The 17,267-nt window shown below is 41.0% G+C and overlaps 1 long non-coding RNA gene across 1 annotated transcript in view; it reads left to right on the top strand.

Annotated features, from left to right (window-relative positions):
* The window catches only part of LOC131382369 (uncharacterized), a 51,048-nt gene that overhangs the window by 18,759 nt on the left and 15,022 nt on the right, over positions 1 to 17,267 (top strand). The window contains exon 4 of the long non-coding RNA XR_009211782.1: positions 6,265 to 6,377. This is a non-coding gene — a long non-coding RNA (uncharacterized LOC131382369). The remainder of the gene's footprint in view (positions 1 to 6,264; positions 6,378 to 17,267) is intronic.

Genomic DNA, 17,267 nt, shown 5'->3' with positions numbered 1-17,267 from the left:
GCATATAAACAGAAGGCCCTAGAACAGGGTTTCTCAACTTGAGCACGTGACATTTGGGGCCGGATAATTCTTTTGAGTATTTGTGTGGGGAGGGAAGGGGGCGTCCTATGACTTGTAGAATATTTAGTAGCATCTCTAATCTGTACCTACTAGATGCCAGTAGCAACATCCCCACCACCACAGTTGAGACACCCAAAAATGTCTTCAGACATTACCAAATGTTGTCTAGGGACAAAATTATCCTAAGTTGAGAGCCACTGCTCTAGAATCCAGACACAACAGCCCACTGCTTCTATGAGCTAAAAGGAAATAAATAGTATGGCAACTTGATAAACGTACTCTATTCAGAAAATAAAGGAATTAAAGAAAGAAGCTAACAAACTAAAGATGATAATGAATCTACTCTAAAAGAAAAATATAACTCAAGGAAAAAGAAGAAAATTTTTCCCTAGCTCTTTCTCATTATAAAATAATTTATTAAGAATATACATCCAACAGGCCGGGCGCGGTGGCTCACGCTTGTAATCCCAGCACTTTGGGAGGCCGAGGTGGGCGGATCACGAGGTCAGGAGATCGAGACCACGGTGAAACCCCGTCTCTACTAAAAATACAAAAAAAAAATTAGCCGGGCGTGGTGGCGGGCGCCTGTAGTCCCAGCTACTTGGAGAGGCTGAGGCAGGAGAATGGCGTGAACCCGGGAGGCGGAGCTTGCAGTGAGCCGAGATAGCGCCACTGCACTCCAGCCTGGGCGACAGAGCCACACTCCGTCTCAAAAAAAAAAAAAAAAAAAAAGAATATACATCCAACAAAATGAGAGTTGGTCATGGTATACTACCTGGGAACTAAGGCAAAATCCTCTGAAAAGTAGAGTGAAATTTTCCACTGTCTCTCCATGGTGAGACATGAAACCCTCGGGGGCTCCCATTGAAGGCCTTCAGGAGTCACATCCCAGGAATAAGAGAAAACTCATGGTAAATTAAGTCTTACTAAAAATGTGACACTAGCTCAATACAGCTCATTCATTATTAGATTAATGGAATTGGCCCCTACTCTGTCTAGTAAAGGAAGAGGTGAAATTCTTTGGTGGTAAATGGCATCTTTAGAAGCCACAATTTTTATGTACATGTCCAGAATTCAATACAAATCATTAGTCATGTGAAAGTCATGTGACAGATAAGCAAGAGAAAAAGTAGCAATAAATAGACACATAGGTGATCCAGATCACCCTTAGAGTCAGCAGATAAAGGCTCTAAAGTATCTATGATTAATATAGTCAAGAAAATAAATGAAAAAAAAATTAATAAAAAATGGATAATTAAAGGAACCTATTAAAAATCAAATGGGCATTCTACAGGTGAAAAACACACTATCTGAAATTAAGAACTCGATAGATGTGTTAACAGTGTTTTGGTTAGAGCTGAAGACAGGATTACTGAACTGGAAGATGAATCTATAGAAATATTCCACACTAAATCACATGGAAAAAAATAGATTAAGATAAATTCAGATACAGTCTAAAGGTCTAACATACATGCAAATTACAGACTCAGAAGTAAAAAAAGAGAATGAGTTTGAAATAATATTTGACAATCTTTTGGTCAAGAATTTTCAATCTAAATCATATCACTAGCTATATTACATAGAAATTCAAGTAAAAGACTAGGACTGTCAGACTGGATTTAAAAGCCCAAGTATATGCTATTTATAATAGACCTACTTTAAATATAAGGACAAAAAAGGTTAAAAGTAAGTAAAAGAATGAAAGAAGTTATACCAAGTGAACTCTTTCCAAAAGCACGTAGATATGACTATAGTAATATCAGAACAAAAGCGTTACTAAATATAATGTTTTACGCTTCCAGAAGCATTACTAGATACAATGCATTACATTAACAAATTAAGGATTACCAGATAAAAGAGGGGCATTTCATAAGGATAAAGTAGTCAATACAATAGGATGATAACAGAACCCTAAATCTTTGTGCATGCCATAATATAGCTCCAACCGGATAAAGGAAAAAACACTGGAAACAACTAAGTGGAGAAACAGATAAATAATCATAGTGGGGGTCCTTATGATACTTTTTTTTTTTGAGACAGAGTCTCGCTCTATTGCCCAGGCTGGAGTGCAATAGCATGATCTAGGCTCACTGCAACCTCCGCCTCCTGGGTTCAAGCGATTCTCTCTACCTCAGTCTCCAGAGTAGCGGACTTACAGGCGCATGCCACCACACCCAGGTAATTTTTTGTATTTTTAGTAGAGATGGGGTTTGCCATGTAGGCCAGGCTGGTCTTGAACTCCTGACCTCAGGTGATCCACCCGCCTCGGCCTCCCAAAGCGCTGGGATTACAGGCATGAGCCACCGCGCCTGGCCCAGATGTTCATTTTATCACCATTTCAACTTTTTTGTGTGTTCCGAAATGTTTATAATAAAAAAATTGGGGAGGAAGCATGGTCTGAAACAGAAGGAATTGTTTTGCATATTCCAGAACACAGTTTCCCTCCAAGTTCTTGAATCTTTTAATCTGCTTACTTGGGTAGCTGGAAAGTTCTCAGACATTGAAGGCATGCAGGGAAGAACAAGTGAGTAGACAAAGTGGAAAAGTGAATGCAGAGAAGCAAAAGAGACTAAAGGAAATATGTCAAAATGTTGCCAGCACTTGCCTCTGGGTAGTTAGATTATCACTTTTTAAAAAAATGTCCTTCTTTGTAATATTCCACAATTTTCATATTTTCTACCATGATTGTTGATTATTTTTATAATGAGACAAAATAAAATAAATTTCATTAAATAGAACAGGAATGAAAGAGTGCAAACAGGTAAGAAAGATTTAAAAATTGGTTAAAGTTTGAAATAAACCTGCCCTTTTGGGCAGAGATGGTAACTGATTTCTGCTTTTCTTAGAAGTAGAAAACATTTACAGAGAAATGTGTTTTGTTTCAGAAGTGTAAAAAAAAATTACAATCCCAGAAAAACTGGAGAATGTGGGAAGAAGTAACTTGACTAGAGTAGTGATTTAGACACTGGATGAGAAAGGAGAGGGTTTTCTTTTCCTTATTTGTGCCTTTGGCTTTGAAGAGTTTGGGGCTTTTGAGGGCTGGTGCTAGAATCAAAGGAAACAGTGAGGGAGATGTTCAGGTTTCCTTCCAAAAGACTCAAGCCAAGTTGGAAAGAAGGCAGGGATTTAGAGCACCCTTTTGGAAGAAAATGTGAATGTTAAGGGTTCCCAAATTGTGAAAAGTGAAGGGCAGTTTTGAAGCTAGAATTGCTCTTAGAGATTGTCTACCTGCATTCTCTCAATAGAAGGTCCAGAGAGGTTAAATGACTCAAACAAGGTCAGCCAGATTAATGACAGGAGCCAGACTAAAAACACATCTCATGCAAGGATTCAGCTGGGATGTAATTAGTAAACATATTATAAAAATGAGCATTGTATAGTGTCTAGGTATCTAATGGGTGGCTTATCCGAAGTATTTTAGGCCTTCAGAACTGTCCAGTAAAGTAACTCATATGAATAGTTTAGGTCACTGGGGGCATTAACTGCTGTGTAACTGATTAGAGCCAGTAATCATGGTAGAGGTCTGGACTGATTAGTAATGATAATTGAAGTTGAACATAATTATTTGACTTTATCCTGTTCTAATTTAGTGTTAAAATTAGACCATGAAATTGAGATTATGCAGGTTAATGAACTTGAAAAGAAAAATAAGCATTTATAAAACTCCAGATTATACACATAGACTTCAAATAACTCAGACCCTCATATGCCAACTTTGGAACTTCTTGTCACAGATTTTAACCAACTAAACCTTCATGTAGCCTTCAGAATCACCACATAGCCCATTGTTGAAAAAACGTGGAAGACCCTGGAAAGATGGAAGGAGAAGATGTATGTTTTCACTGTTTTAGGCTATGAGACTCTGTGGTTTTGTCTCAGCCCTGCCCTAACAAGTTGTGTGAGTCTTGAACAAATCACTTAACTTTAGAGACCTCAGTTTACTTATATGTATAGACTGTACTTTAATCTCAGTATTGTGCTTTCCTACCAAAAAATGTCATTTGAGGCCAAGGGTGGTGGCTCACTCCTGTAATCCAAGCACTTTCAGAGGCTGAGGCAGTGGGATCATTTGAGCCCAAGAGTTTGAGATCATCCTGGGAAACATGGTAAAACCTATCTCTTCAAAAAATAAAAAAATTAGCTGAGCATGGTAGTGCATGCCCACAGTCCCACCTATTTAGGAGGCCGAGGTAGGAGGATGGCTTGAGCCTGGGAGGTTGAGGCTTCAGAGAGCTGTGACTGTGCTACTGCACTCCAGCCTGAGTGAGAGCCTGTCTCAAAAAATCTCATTCTAGTCAACTGTTTATGACAGGAAACACTTGCAAGCAGTTTATTTAGAACCAGCATAAGCCAATCTGTTCTATAATTGTCAGGTAAAAGTCAGTAACCTGGCAATTAAGGTTAGGTGGAGTGTCTATGTGCCTTTCCCTCACAATCTTGTTTCCAGGTGGTAAGCAAGGTTATGATAAAGGCAAATCATAAAACAAATTCTGCCAAACCACATTTGTTAAGAAAGCAGGCCAGGTATAGTGTCTCATGTCTGTAATCCCAGCACTTCAGGAGGCCAAGGAAGGAGGATCACTTGAGGCCAGGAGTTTGAAGTTACAGTGATCACACTACTGCAGTCTAGCCTGGGTGACAGAGCAAGACCTTGTCTCTAAAAGATAAAAATAAAATAAAATAATAAAGCAGGAGGGTCCCTGCTTGTCCTGTGAACTGCTCAGAGCTCCTGTCAGTCCGGCTGGGCATTCTGGGTTCCGGCACCATTTCGTAGTCATTCTCTTTGTATTTTAAAAGGACGTTATGAAAGGGCTTAGACCAAAATAAATAATAATGTTACTTGAGCCACCTTATATAGCTGCTTGGAAAGTCTATGTAGTTCTTTCTGCATGCATTAAAAATGTTTAGAAATGCTTCAGCAATGGTATTTTTTTCCTCAAAGAAACCATGGCCAGTAGCTAGGTGTTCAGTTAGGAACCAAAGAAAAATCAGTAAGAGCTCCAGATTAAACTTGATATTTAACTGAAGGAATGTTCTGAGGAAAAGTACTTACTTAAAAGTAACAAAAAAGGTCAATGTGAAAACCTTTTTTGACCTGAAAAAGGCCGTGAATGTGTGTGTGTGTGTGTGTGTGTGTGTGTATACACATATTCCTGTTTTTACTGATTTTTATTGATTTTATTCAAAGATATCTGGGGATTGGATTGGGGAATGCTTAGTCTGACTGTTGAAAGAAACATGGATTCCTGGAGTATTTCAGATACGGGGTTACCGCCCCAGACTGCCTCCCACCAGCCCACATTCGTGCTCATTTTCCCTCATGATGGTGAAAAACTGTGGAGAGCTAGTAAAGGGTTTATGCAGAAAACAAGGAGAAGAGAATGTGAAGTTTGAAGTGCCTATGGAACATTCGGCTGATAATCTTGCCTAGTAAGAGCAAAAGAAGCGAATAGAACACCAATGTTTAAGGAGCAGGTAGAGAAAACCCAGCAAAGGGACAGAGGAATAAGAGGACCAAAGAACAGTGTTAAGAATCAAGGAGAGAGGTCAGGCACGCTGGCTCATGCCTGTAATCCCAGCACTTTGGGAGGCCGAGGCAGGTGGATCACTTGCGGCCAGGAGTATGAGACCAGCCTGGGCAATGTGGTGAAACCGCGTCTTTACTAAAAATACAAAAAACTAGCCAGGCATGGTGGCACATGCCTGTAATACCAGCTACTTGGGAAGCTGAGGCACGAGAATCACTTGAACCCAGGAGGTAGAGGTTGCAGAGTGAGCCAAGATCGCAGCACTGCACTCTAGTCTGGGTGACAGAGCAAGACTCTGTCTCAGAAAAAAAAAAAAAAGACTAGAGAATGTCAGGGAGCACATGTGTATATTTAAACAACTTCACTTTGCATTTAAAGACTCGAAGGACAGCGAAGGTGAAATCAATTCGCGGGCCACCTAGACTTTCCAGTCTAGGACTAGTGCTGTAGCAGTGATCTGTTGCGCTGTACAAGAAAAGAGAAAGAGGTGTTCATTTGAAAACAGATGTTTTTATACATCAGAGTAAAAGCTGTATTGACAAGCAGGCTGAATCCCTTCCATATAGAATGAAATATGAGCTTGACCCCAGTCCTTATCTTCAGTTACCTCCATACCAACTGGTGGCATGTTGGATTTAGCATGTAGAATAATTTCACATCTCTTATTTTTCCCAAGGTTAACGGCATCCTTCTGGTACCTGGCTTACATGTGAACTGAATTTTGATCTGGGTTCTATTTTGAATTTTTCTCCTTCAGAGACCCAAGTAGGCAACATGAAACACAAGTCGGTAAGAAAGAAAAAATAATGTTTCATACACATAGGCTACCAACCAGAGTTTTCTATGTAAAACATTTAGAGTGTATTCTGATTTAAAATGAGAATAACTTCAAGGCAGACACTATACTATTTATGTAGTTTGCAAAAGAAGTTTACATTTTTTTGCTATTGTGATATAACATTTATGTGCAAGAACTACTTGTAATAAAAGGATTTGAGTAGTCATGCTTCTAAATATAATAGCCTAAAACAGAGAAAATTATGATTTGAAAGTGTAGATTTCACAAACTCTGTATAGTATGTGGGTCTACCTGAAGCTTTTATCAAAGCTACCTATAAAATAAAATTTTAAAAGATCTGAAAAAAAATAATTTTTTTAAAAACAAAGTCATTTCTAAGTGTCTAAACTATAAACTACACTTTTTCTTAAAAATCCAAGAGTAACCTCTGTTGCAATAACTATTTTAGCAAAAACAAACAAAAAAGTAAGTAACACAATACAAAAGTAAGCAGGGGTTTGTGGGCAAGATGACCAAATAGGAACACCTCCAGTCTGTAGCTCCCAGTGAAATCAATGCAGAAGGTGGGTGATTTCTGGATTTCCAACTGAGGTACTCAGCTTATCTCAATGGGACTGGTTAGACAGTGCGTGCAGCCCACAGACGGTGAGCTGAAGAAGAGTGGGGTGTCGCCTTACCCGGGAAGCACAAGGGGTCAGGGAACTCCCTCCCCTAGCCAAGGGAAGCCATGAGAGACTGGGCCTTGAGGAACGGTGCACTCTGGTCCAGATACTACACTTTTCCCATAGTCTTCACAGCCTGCAGACCAGGAAATTCCTTTGGGTACCTATGCCACCAGGGCCCTGGGTTTCAAGCACAAAACTGGGTGGCTGTTTGGGCAGACACCAAGCTAGCTGTAGAAGTATTTTTTTTTTCTTGCTCCAGTGGTGCCTGAGATGCCAGTGAGACAGAACTGTTCATCCCCTGGAAAGAGGGCTGAAACCGGGGAGCCAAGTAGTCTAGCTCAGCAAATCCCACCACTACGGAGTCCAGCAAGCTAAGATCCACTGACTTGAAATTCTCACTGCCAGCACAGCAGTCTGAAGTTGATCTCGAGCACTTGAGCTTGATGGAGAGAGGGGCGTCTGCCATTACTAAGGCTTGAGTAGGCAGTTTTTACCTCACAGTGTAAACAAAGCCACTGGGAAGTTCAAACTACGTGGAACCCACTGCAGCTTGGCAAAGCTGCTGTAGCCAGACTGCCTCTCTAGATTTCTCTGTTCTGGGAAGGGCAACTGTGAAAGAAAGGCAGCAGCCACAGTCAGGGGCTTATAGATAAAACTCCCATCTCCCTAGGACAGAGCACCTGGGGGAAGGGGTGGCTGTGGGTACAGCTTCAGCAGACTCAACCATTCTTGCCTGCCAGCTCTGAAGAGAGCAACGGATCTCCCAGCACAGAGCTCAAGTTCTGCTAAGGGACAGACTGCCACCTCAAGTGGGCCTCTGACCCCCCTGCCTCCTGACTGAGAGACTCCTCCTAGCAGGGGTCGACAGACACCTCATACAGGAGAGTTCTAGCTGGCATTGGGCAGGTGCCCCTCTGGGATGCAGCTTCCAGAGGAAGGAATAGGCAGCAATCATTGCTGTTCTGCAGCCTCTGCTGGTGATACCCAAGCAAACAGGGTCTGGAGTGGACCTCCAGCAAGTGCCAGCAGACCTACAGCAGAGGGGCATGACTGTTAGAAGGAAAACTAACAAACAGAAAGGAATAGCATCAACATCAACAAAAAGGGATGTCCACTCAGAAACCGCATCTGAAGGTCACCAACATCAAAGACCAAAGGTAGATAAATCCACGAAGATGAGGAAAAACCAGCGTAAAAATGCTGAAAGTTCCAAAAACCAGAATGCCTCTTCTCCTCCAAAGGATCACAACTCCTTACCAGCAAGGCAACAAAACTGGACAGAGAATGAGTTTCATGAATTGACAGAAGTAGGCTTCAGAAGATGGGTAATAACAGACTCCTCCAAGCTAAAGGAGCATGTTCTAACCCAATGCAAGGAAGCTAAGAACCTTAAAAAAGGTTAGAGAAATTGCTAACTGTTGGTAGAAGAGCTGATGCAAGACTGGCTTGTCTGTCACGATGTAAAAGAGTCTTGGAACATGTCCTGGGTCCAGGGTCTAAACCCCCTCCTGGCCTTTGGAACACCAAGCTCTGTGCCAAAGAGTGGAAGGCTGCCCTGCTGCACCACAATCTAAGCACAGGGAATAGAACCCCTTGTGGCTTGGATGGAATCCAAGGCTCAGGGCATAAAACCCCTTGTGGCCTCTGGAATGTGCAAACACTTGTTGGTTCCTTGCTTCTTGCTCTCCCAGGCTTATAAACATGTTCTCCATTATCTCAGGTAGCAGAGCATATTACATATGCATCAATGAAAATGCTAAACCATAACAGCTACACTTGATGCACTGCTACCTTTCTACCCCCACGTCCTCACATTCTCACCTGTTTACCCCCACGTCTGCACGTACTTAACCACCTGCTTCTTTGGTCACCAATAAATAGTGTGGGCTTCCAGAGCTCGGGGCCTTCGCAGCCTCCATACTAGCATTGGCCCCCTGAACCCACTTTATGTACTCTTAACTTGTCTTGTCTCATTCCTTTGACTCTGCTGGACTTTGTAGCCCCCACGGCCTGGTGTTGGGTCTGATCACTCCGACACTAATGATAATAATCAGTTTAGAGAAAAATAGAAATGACCTAATAAGGCTGAAAAACACAGCATGAGAACTTTGTGAAGCATACACAGGTATCAGTAGCCACATCGATCAACTGGAGGAAAAGATATCAGAGATTGAAGACCAACTTAATGAAATACAGCGTGAAGACAAGATTAGAGAAAAAAGGATGAAAAGGAATGAACAAAGCCTCCAAGAAATATGGGACTATGTGAAAAAAACCAAACCTACATTTGATTGGTGTACCTGAAAGTGATGGGTAGAATGGAACCAAGGTGGAAAACAATCTTCAGGATTGCAAGACAGGCCAACATTCAAATTCAGGAAATACAGAGAACACCACAAAAATAATTCTCAAGAAGAGCAACCCAAAGACACATAATCATCAAATTCACCAAGGTTGAAATGATGGAAAAAATGTTAAGGGCAGCCAGAGAGAAAGGTCAGGTTACCCATAAAGGAAAGCCCATCAGACTAATAGCAAATTTCTTTGCAGAAACACTACTGGCCAGAAGAAAGTGGGGACCAATATTCAACATTCTTAAAGAAAAGAATTTTCAACCCAGAATTTCATATCCAGCCAAACTAAGATTCATAAGCGAAGGAGAAATGAAATCCTTTACAGACAAGCAAATGCTGAGGGATTTGTTACCACCAGGCATGCCTTACAAGAGCTCCTGAAGGAAGCACTAAATTTGGAAAGGAAAAACCAGTACCAGCCACTGCAAAAACATAGCAAAATGTAAAGACCATCAAAACTATGAAGAAAGTGCATCAACTAATGGGGAAAATAACCAGCTAGCATCATAATGACAGGATCAAATTCACACATAACAATATTAACCTTAAATGTAAAAGGGATATATGCCCCAGTTAAAAGACACAAACTGGCAAATTGGAAAAAGAGTCAAGACCCATTGGTATGCTGCATTCAGGAGATGCATCTCACATGCAAAGACACACATAGGCTCAAAATAAAGGGATGGAACAATATTTACCAAGCAAATTGAAAGCAAAAAAAAAAAAAGCAGGGGTTACAATACTAGTCATTGATAAAACAGAATTTAAACCAACAAAGATCAAAAAAGATAAAGAAGGACATTACATAATGGTAAAGGGATCAATTCAACAAGAAGAGCTAACCATTCTAAATATATATGCACCCAATACAGAAGCACCCAGATTCATAAAGCAAGTTCTTAGAGACCTACAAGGAGACTTAGACTCTCACACAATAATAATGGGAGACTTTAACACCCCACTATCAATATTAGACAGATCAATGAGACAGAAAATTAACAAAGATATTCAGGACTTGAACTCAGCTCTGGACCAAGCACACCTAATAGACTTCTACAGAACTCTCCACCCCAAATCAACAGAATATACATTCTTCTCAGAACCACATGGCACTTATTCTAAGATTGACCACATAATTGGAAGTAAAACACTCCTCAGCAAATGCAAAAGAATGGAAATTATAACAAACAGCCTCTCAGACCACAGTGCAACCAAATTAGAACTCAGGATTAAGAAACTCACTCAAAACTGCACAAATACATGGAAACTGAACAACCTGCTGCTGAATGACTACTGGGTAAATAACAAAATTAAGGCAGATAAAATTAATTCTTTGAAACCAGTGAGAACAAAGACACAACGTACAGAATCTCTGGGACACAGCTAAAGCAGTATTTAGAGGGAAATTTATACCACTAAATGCCCACATCAGAAAGTGGGAAAGATCTAAAATTGACACCCTAACGTCACAATTAAAAGAACTAGAGAAGCAAGAGCAAACAAATTCAAAAGCTAGCAGAAGACAAGAAATAACTAAGAGCAGACCAGAACTGAAGAAGATAGAGACACAAAAATCCCTTCAAAAAATCAACGAATCCAGGAGCTGGTTTTTGAAAAGATCAACAAAATTGATAGGCCACTAGCCAGACTAATAAAGAAGGAAAGAGAGAAGAATCAAATAGACACAATAAAAAAATGTTAAAGGGGATATCACCACTGATTCCACAGAAATACAAACTACCATTAAAGAATAACATAAACACTTCTATGCAAATAAACTAGAAAATCTAGAAGAAATGGATAAATTCCTGGACACATACACCCCCCCAAGACTAAACCAGGAATCAGTTGAATCCCTGAATGGACCAATAACAAGTTCTGAAATTGAGGAAGTAATTAATATCCTAGCAACCAAAAAGCCCAGGGCCAGGTGGATTCACAGCCGAATTCTACCAGAGGTACATAGAGGAGCTGGTACCATTCCTTCTGAAACTATTCCAAACAATAGAAAAAGAGGGATTCCTCATAACTCACTTTATGAGGACAGCATCATCCTGATACAAAAACCTGGCAGAGACACAACAAAAAAAGAAAATTTCAGGCCAATATCCCTGATGAACTTCGATGCAAAAATCCTCAATAAAATACTGGCAAATTGATTCCAGCAACACTTGAAAAAGCTTATCTACCATGACCAAATCAGCTTCATCCCTGGGATGCAAGGCTGGTTCAACATATGCAAATCAATAAACATAATCCATCACATAAACAGAACCAATGACAAAAACCACATGATTATCTCAATAGATGCAGAAAAGGCCTTCGATAAAATTCAACTCCCCTTTATGATAAAAACTCTCAATAAACTGGGTATTGATGGAACATATCTCAAAATAATAAGAGCTATTTATGACAAACCCACCGCCAATATCATACTGAATGGGCAAAAGCTGGAAGCATTCCCTTTGAAAACCAGCACAAGACAAAGATGCTCTCTCTTGTCACTCATATTCAACATAATATTGGAAGTTCTGGCCAGGGCAATCAGGCAAGAGAAAGAAATAAAGGGTTTTCAAATAGGAAGAGAGGAAGTCAAATTATCTCTGTTTGCAGCTGACATAATTGTATATTTAGAAAACCCCATCATCTCAGCCCAAAAACTTCTTAAGCTGTAAGCAAGTTTGGCAAAGTCTTGGGATACAAAATCCATGTGCAAAAATTACAAGCATTCCTATACACCAATAATAGAGAGCCGAATCGTGAGTGAATTTCCATTCACAATTGCTACAAAGAGAATAAAATACCTAGGAATACAACTTACAACGGAGGTAAAGGACCTCTTAAAGGAGAACTACAAATCACTGCTCAAGGAAATAAGAGAGGATATAAATAAATGGAAATACATTCCATGCTCATGGATAGGAAGAATCAATATCATGAAAGTGGCTATACTGCCCAAAGTAATTTATAGATTCAACGCTATCCCCATCAAGCTACCATTGACTTTCTTCACAGAATTACAAAAAAACGGCTGGGTGCGGTGGCTCACGCCTGTAATCCCAGCACTTTGGGAGGCCAAGGTGGGCAGATCATGAGGTCAGGAGTTCAAGATCAGTCTGGCCAGCATAGTGAAACTGCGTCTCTACTAAAAATACAAAAAAATTAGCCAGATATGGTGGTGTGCACCTGTAATCCCAGCTACTTGGGAGGCTGAGGCAAGAGAATCTCATGAACCCGGGAGGTGGAGGTTGCAGTGAGCTGAGGTCACGCCACTGCACTCCAGCCTGGGTGACAGTGTGAGACTCTGTCTCAAAAAAAAAAAAAAAAAGAATTAGAAAAAACTACTTTAAATTTCATATGGAACCAAAAAAGAGGACGCATAGCCAAGACAATCCTAAGCAAAAAGAACAAAGCTGGAGGCATCATGCTGCCTGACTTCAAACTATACTACAAGGCTACAGTAACCAAAACAGCATGGAACTGGTACCAAAACAGATATATAGACCAATGGAGTAGAACAGAGGACTCAGAAATAATGCCACACATGTACAACCATCTGATCTTTGACAAATCTTAGAAAAACAAGCAATGGGGAAAGGATTCCCTATTTAATAAATGGTGTTGGGAAAACCAGCTAGCCATATGCAGAAAACTGAAACTGGACCCCTTCCTTACATCTTATACAAAACTTAACTCAAGATGGATTAAAGACTTAAATGTAAGACCTAAAAACCATAAAAACTCTAGAAGAAAACCTAGGCAATACCATTCAGGGCATAGGCAGGGGCAAAGACTTCATGACTACAACACCAAAAGCAATTGCAACAAAAGCCAAAACTGACAAATGGAATCTGATTAAACTAAAGAGCTTCTGCACAGCAAAAGTGGATCACTAGGTCAGGAGCTCCAGGTCAGGCAGGTGGATGACCAGGTCAGGGCGGATCTCCAGGTCAGGATGGCAGATCACCAGGTCAGGAGCTCAAGACCATCCTAGCTAACAAGATGAAACCCTGTCTCTACTAAAAATACCAAAAATTAGCTGGGTGTGGCGGCATGCACCTGTATAGTCCCAGCCACTTGGGAGGCTAAGGCAGGAGAATCACTTGAACCTGGGAGACAGAGATTGCAGTGAGCTGAGATCGCGCCATTGCACTACAATCTAGGCAACAAGAGAGAGACTCTGTCTCAACAACAACAACAACAACAAAAAAAAAAAGAATCCAGTCAACTGACAAAGAAAAACTTTTGCTAAAAAAAAAAAAAAAGATGAGGTCCTAGGAGAAAAACAAAAAGAAAAACATGAAGCCCTTTTGAATACAAACACACAGAGGACGTGGAGCCAAGATGGCCCAATAGGAAGAGCTCCGGTCTACAGCTCCCAGCGTGAGCGACGCAGAAGACAGGTGATTTCTGCATTTCCATCTGAGGTACCGGATTCATCTCACTAGGGAGTGCCAAACAGTGGGTGCAGGACAGTCAGTGCAGCGCACCGTGCGCGAGCCGAGCCGAAGCAGGGCGAGGTATTGTCTCACTCAGGAAGCGCAAGGGGTCAGGGAGTTCCCTTTCCTAGTCAAAGAAAGGGGTGACAGACGGCACCTGGAAAATTGGGTCACTCCCACCCTAATACTGTGCTTTTCCAACAGGCTTGGAAAATGGCACACCAGGAGATTGATTCCCGCAACTGGCTCGGAGGGTCCTACGCCCACAGAGTTTCGCTGATTGATAGCACAGCAGTCTGAGATCAAACTGCAAGGCAGCAGTGAGGCTGGGGGAGGGGCACCCACCATTGCCCAGGCTTGCTTAGGTAAACAAAGCAGCCAGGAAGCTCGAACTGGGTGGAGCCCACCAAGGCTCAAGGAGGCCTGCCTGCCTCTGTAGGCTCCACCTCTGGGGGCAGGGCACAGACAAACAAAAAGTTAGCAGTAATCTCTGCAGACTTAAATATCCCTGTCTGACAGCTTTGAAGAGAGTAGTGGTTCTCCAGCACACAGCTGGAGATCTGAGAACGGGCAGACTGCCTCCTAAAGTGGGTTCCTGACCCCCAAGCAGCCAAACTGGGAGGCACCCCCCAGTAGGGACAGACTGAAACCTCACTTAGCCGGGTACTCCTCTGAGACAAAACTTCTAGAGGAATGATCAGACAGCTGAATTTGCAGTTCACAAAAGTCCACTGTTCTGCAGCCACCACTGCTGACACCCAGCCAAACATGGTATGGAGTGGACCTCTAGCAAACTCCAACAGACCTGCAGCTGAGGGTCCCGTCTGTTAGAAGGAAAACTAACAAACAGAAAGGACACCCACACCAAAAACCCATCTGTACCTCACCATCATCAAAACCAAAAGTAGAAAAAACTACAAAGATGGGGAGAAAACAGAGCAGAAAAACTGGAAACTCTAAAAAGCAGAGCACCTCTCCTCCTCCAAAGGAACGCAGTTCCTCACCAGCAATGGAACAAAGCTGGACAGAGAATGACTTTGACGAGTTGAGAGAAGGCTTCAGACGATCAAACTACTGGGAGTTACAGGAGGAAATTCAAACCAATGGCAAAGAAGTTAAAAACTTTGAAAAAAAATTACACAAATGTATAACTAAAATAACCAATGCAGAGAAGTGCTTAAAGGAGCTGATGGAGCTGAAAGACAAGTTTCGAGAACTACGTGATGAATGCAGAAGCCTCAGTAGCTGATGCGATTAACTGGAAGAAAGGGTATCAGTGATGGAAGATGAAATGAATGAAATGAAGCAAGAAGGGAAGTTTAGAGAAAAAAGAATAAAAAGAAACGAACAAAGCCTCCAGGAAATATGGGACTATGTGAAAAGACCAAACCTACGTCTGATAGGTGTACCTGAAAGTGACGGGGAGAATGGAACCAAGTTGGAAAACACTCTGCGAGATATTATCCAGGAGAACTTCCCCAATCTAGCAAGGCAGGCCAACATTCAGATTCAGGAAATACAGAGAACACCACAAAGATACTCCTTGAGAAGAGCAACCCCAAGACACATAACTGTCAGATTCACAAAAGTTGAAATGAAGGAAAAAATGTTAATGGTGGCCAGAGAGAAAGGTCAGGTTACCCACAAAGGGAAGCCCATCAGACTAATAGTGGATCTCTTGGCAGAAACTCTACAAGCCAGAAGAGAGTGGGGGCCAATATTCAACATTCTTGAAGAAAAGAATTTTCAACCCAGAATTTCATATCCAGCCAAACTAAGCTTCATAAGTGAAGGAGAAATAAAATCCTTTACAGACAAGCAAATGCTGAGAGATTTTGCTACCACCAGGCCTGCCCTAAAAGAGCTCCTGAAGGAAGCACTAAACATGGAAAGGAAAAATCGGTACCAGCCACTGCAAAAACATGCCAAACTGTAAAGACCATCGAGGCTAGGAAGAAACTGCATCAACTAACGAGCAAAATAACCAGCTAACATCATAATGACAGGATCAAATTCACACATAACAATTTTAAGTTTAAATGTAAACGGGCTAAATGTTCCAATTAAAAGACACAGACTGGCAAATTAGATAAGGAGTCAAGACCCACCAGTGTGCTGTATTCAGGAAACCCATCTCACGTGCAGAGACACACATAGACTCAAAATAAAGGGATGGAGGAAGATCTACCAAGCAAATGGAAAACAAAAAAAGGCAGGGGTTGCAATCCTAGTCTCTGATAAAACAGACTTTAAACCAACAAAGATCAAAAGAGACAAGGCCATTACATAATGGTAAAGGGATCAATTCACCAAGAAGAGCTAACTATCCTAAATATATATGCACCCAATACAAGAGCACCCAGATTCCTAAAGCAAGTCCTGAGTGACCTACAAACAGACTTAGACTCCCACACAATAATAATGGGAGATTTTAACACCACACTGTCAACATTAGACAGATCAACAAGACAGAAAGTTAACAAGGATATCCAGGAATTGAACTCACCTCTGCACAAAGTGGACCTAATAGACATCTACAGAACTGTCCACCCCAAATCAACAGAATATACATTTTTTTCAGCACCACACCACACCTATTCCAAAATTGACCACATAGTTGGAAGTAAAGCTCTCCTCAGCAAATGTAAAAGAACAGAAATTATAACAAAGTGTCTCTCAGACCACAGTGAAATCAAACTAGAACTCAGGATTAAGAAACTCACTCAAAACTACTCAACTACATGAAAACTGAACAACCTACTCCTGAATGACTATTGGGTACATAATGAAATGAAGGCAGAAATAAAGATGTTCTTTGAAACCAATGAGAACAAAGACACAACATACCAGAATCTCTGGGACACATTCAAAGCAGTATGTAGAGGGAAATTTATAGCACTAAATGCCCACAAGAGAAAGCAGGGAGATCCAAAATTGACACCCTAACATCACAATTAAAAGAACTAGAAAAGCAAGAGCAAACACATTCAAAAGCTAGCAGAAGGCAAGAAATAACTGAAATCAGAGCAGAACTGAAGGAAATAGAGACATAAAAAACCCTTCAAAAAATTAATGAATCCAGGAGCTGGTTTTTTGTAAAGATCAACAAAATTGATAGACTGCTAGCAAGACTAATAAAGAAGAAAAGAGAGAAGAATCAAATAGATGCATTAAAAAATGATAACGGGGATATCACCACCGATCCCATAGAAACACAATCTACCATCAGAGAATATGACAAACATTTCTACGCAAATAAACTAGAAAATCTAGAAGAAATGGATAAATTCCTCAACAAATACACCCTTCCAAGACTAAAGCAGGAAGAAGTGGAATCTCTGAATAGACCAATAACAGGCTCTGAAATTGTGGCAATAATCAATAGCTTACCAACTAAAAAGAGTCCAGGACCTGATGGATTC

Source organism: Hylobates moloch, unplaced genomic scaffold (genome assembly GCF_009828535.3).
Source record: "Hylobates moloch isolate HMO894 unplaced genomic scaffold, HMol_V3 SCAFFOLD_23, whole genome shotgun sequence".
NCBI lineage: Eukaryota > Metazoa > Chordata > Mammalia > Primates > Hylobatidae > Hylobates > Hylobates moloch.
This window is presented reverse-complemented; position numbering and strand designations above follow the sequence as displayed.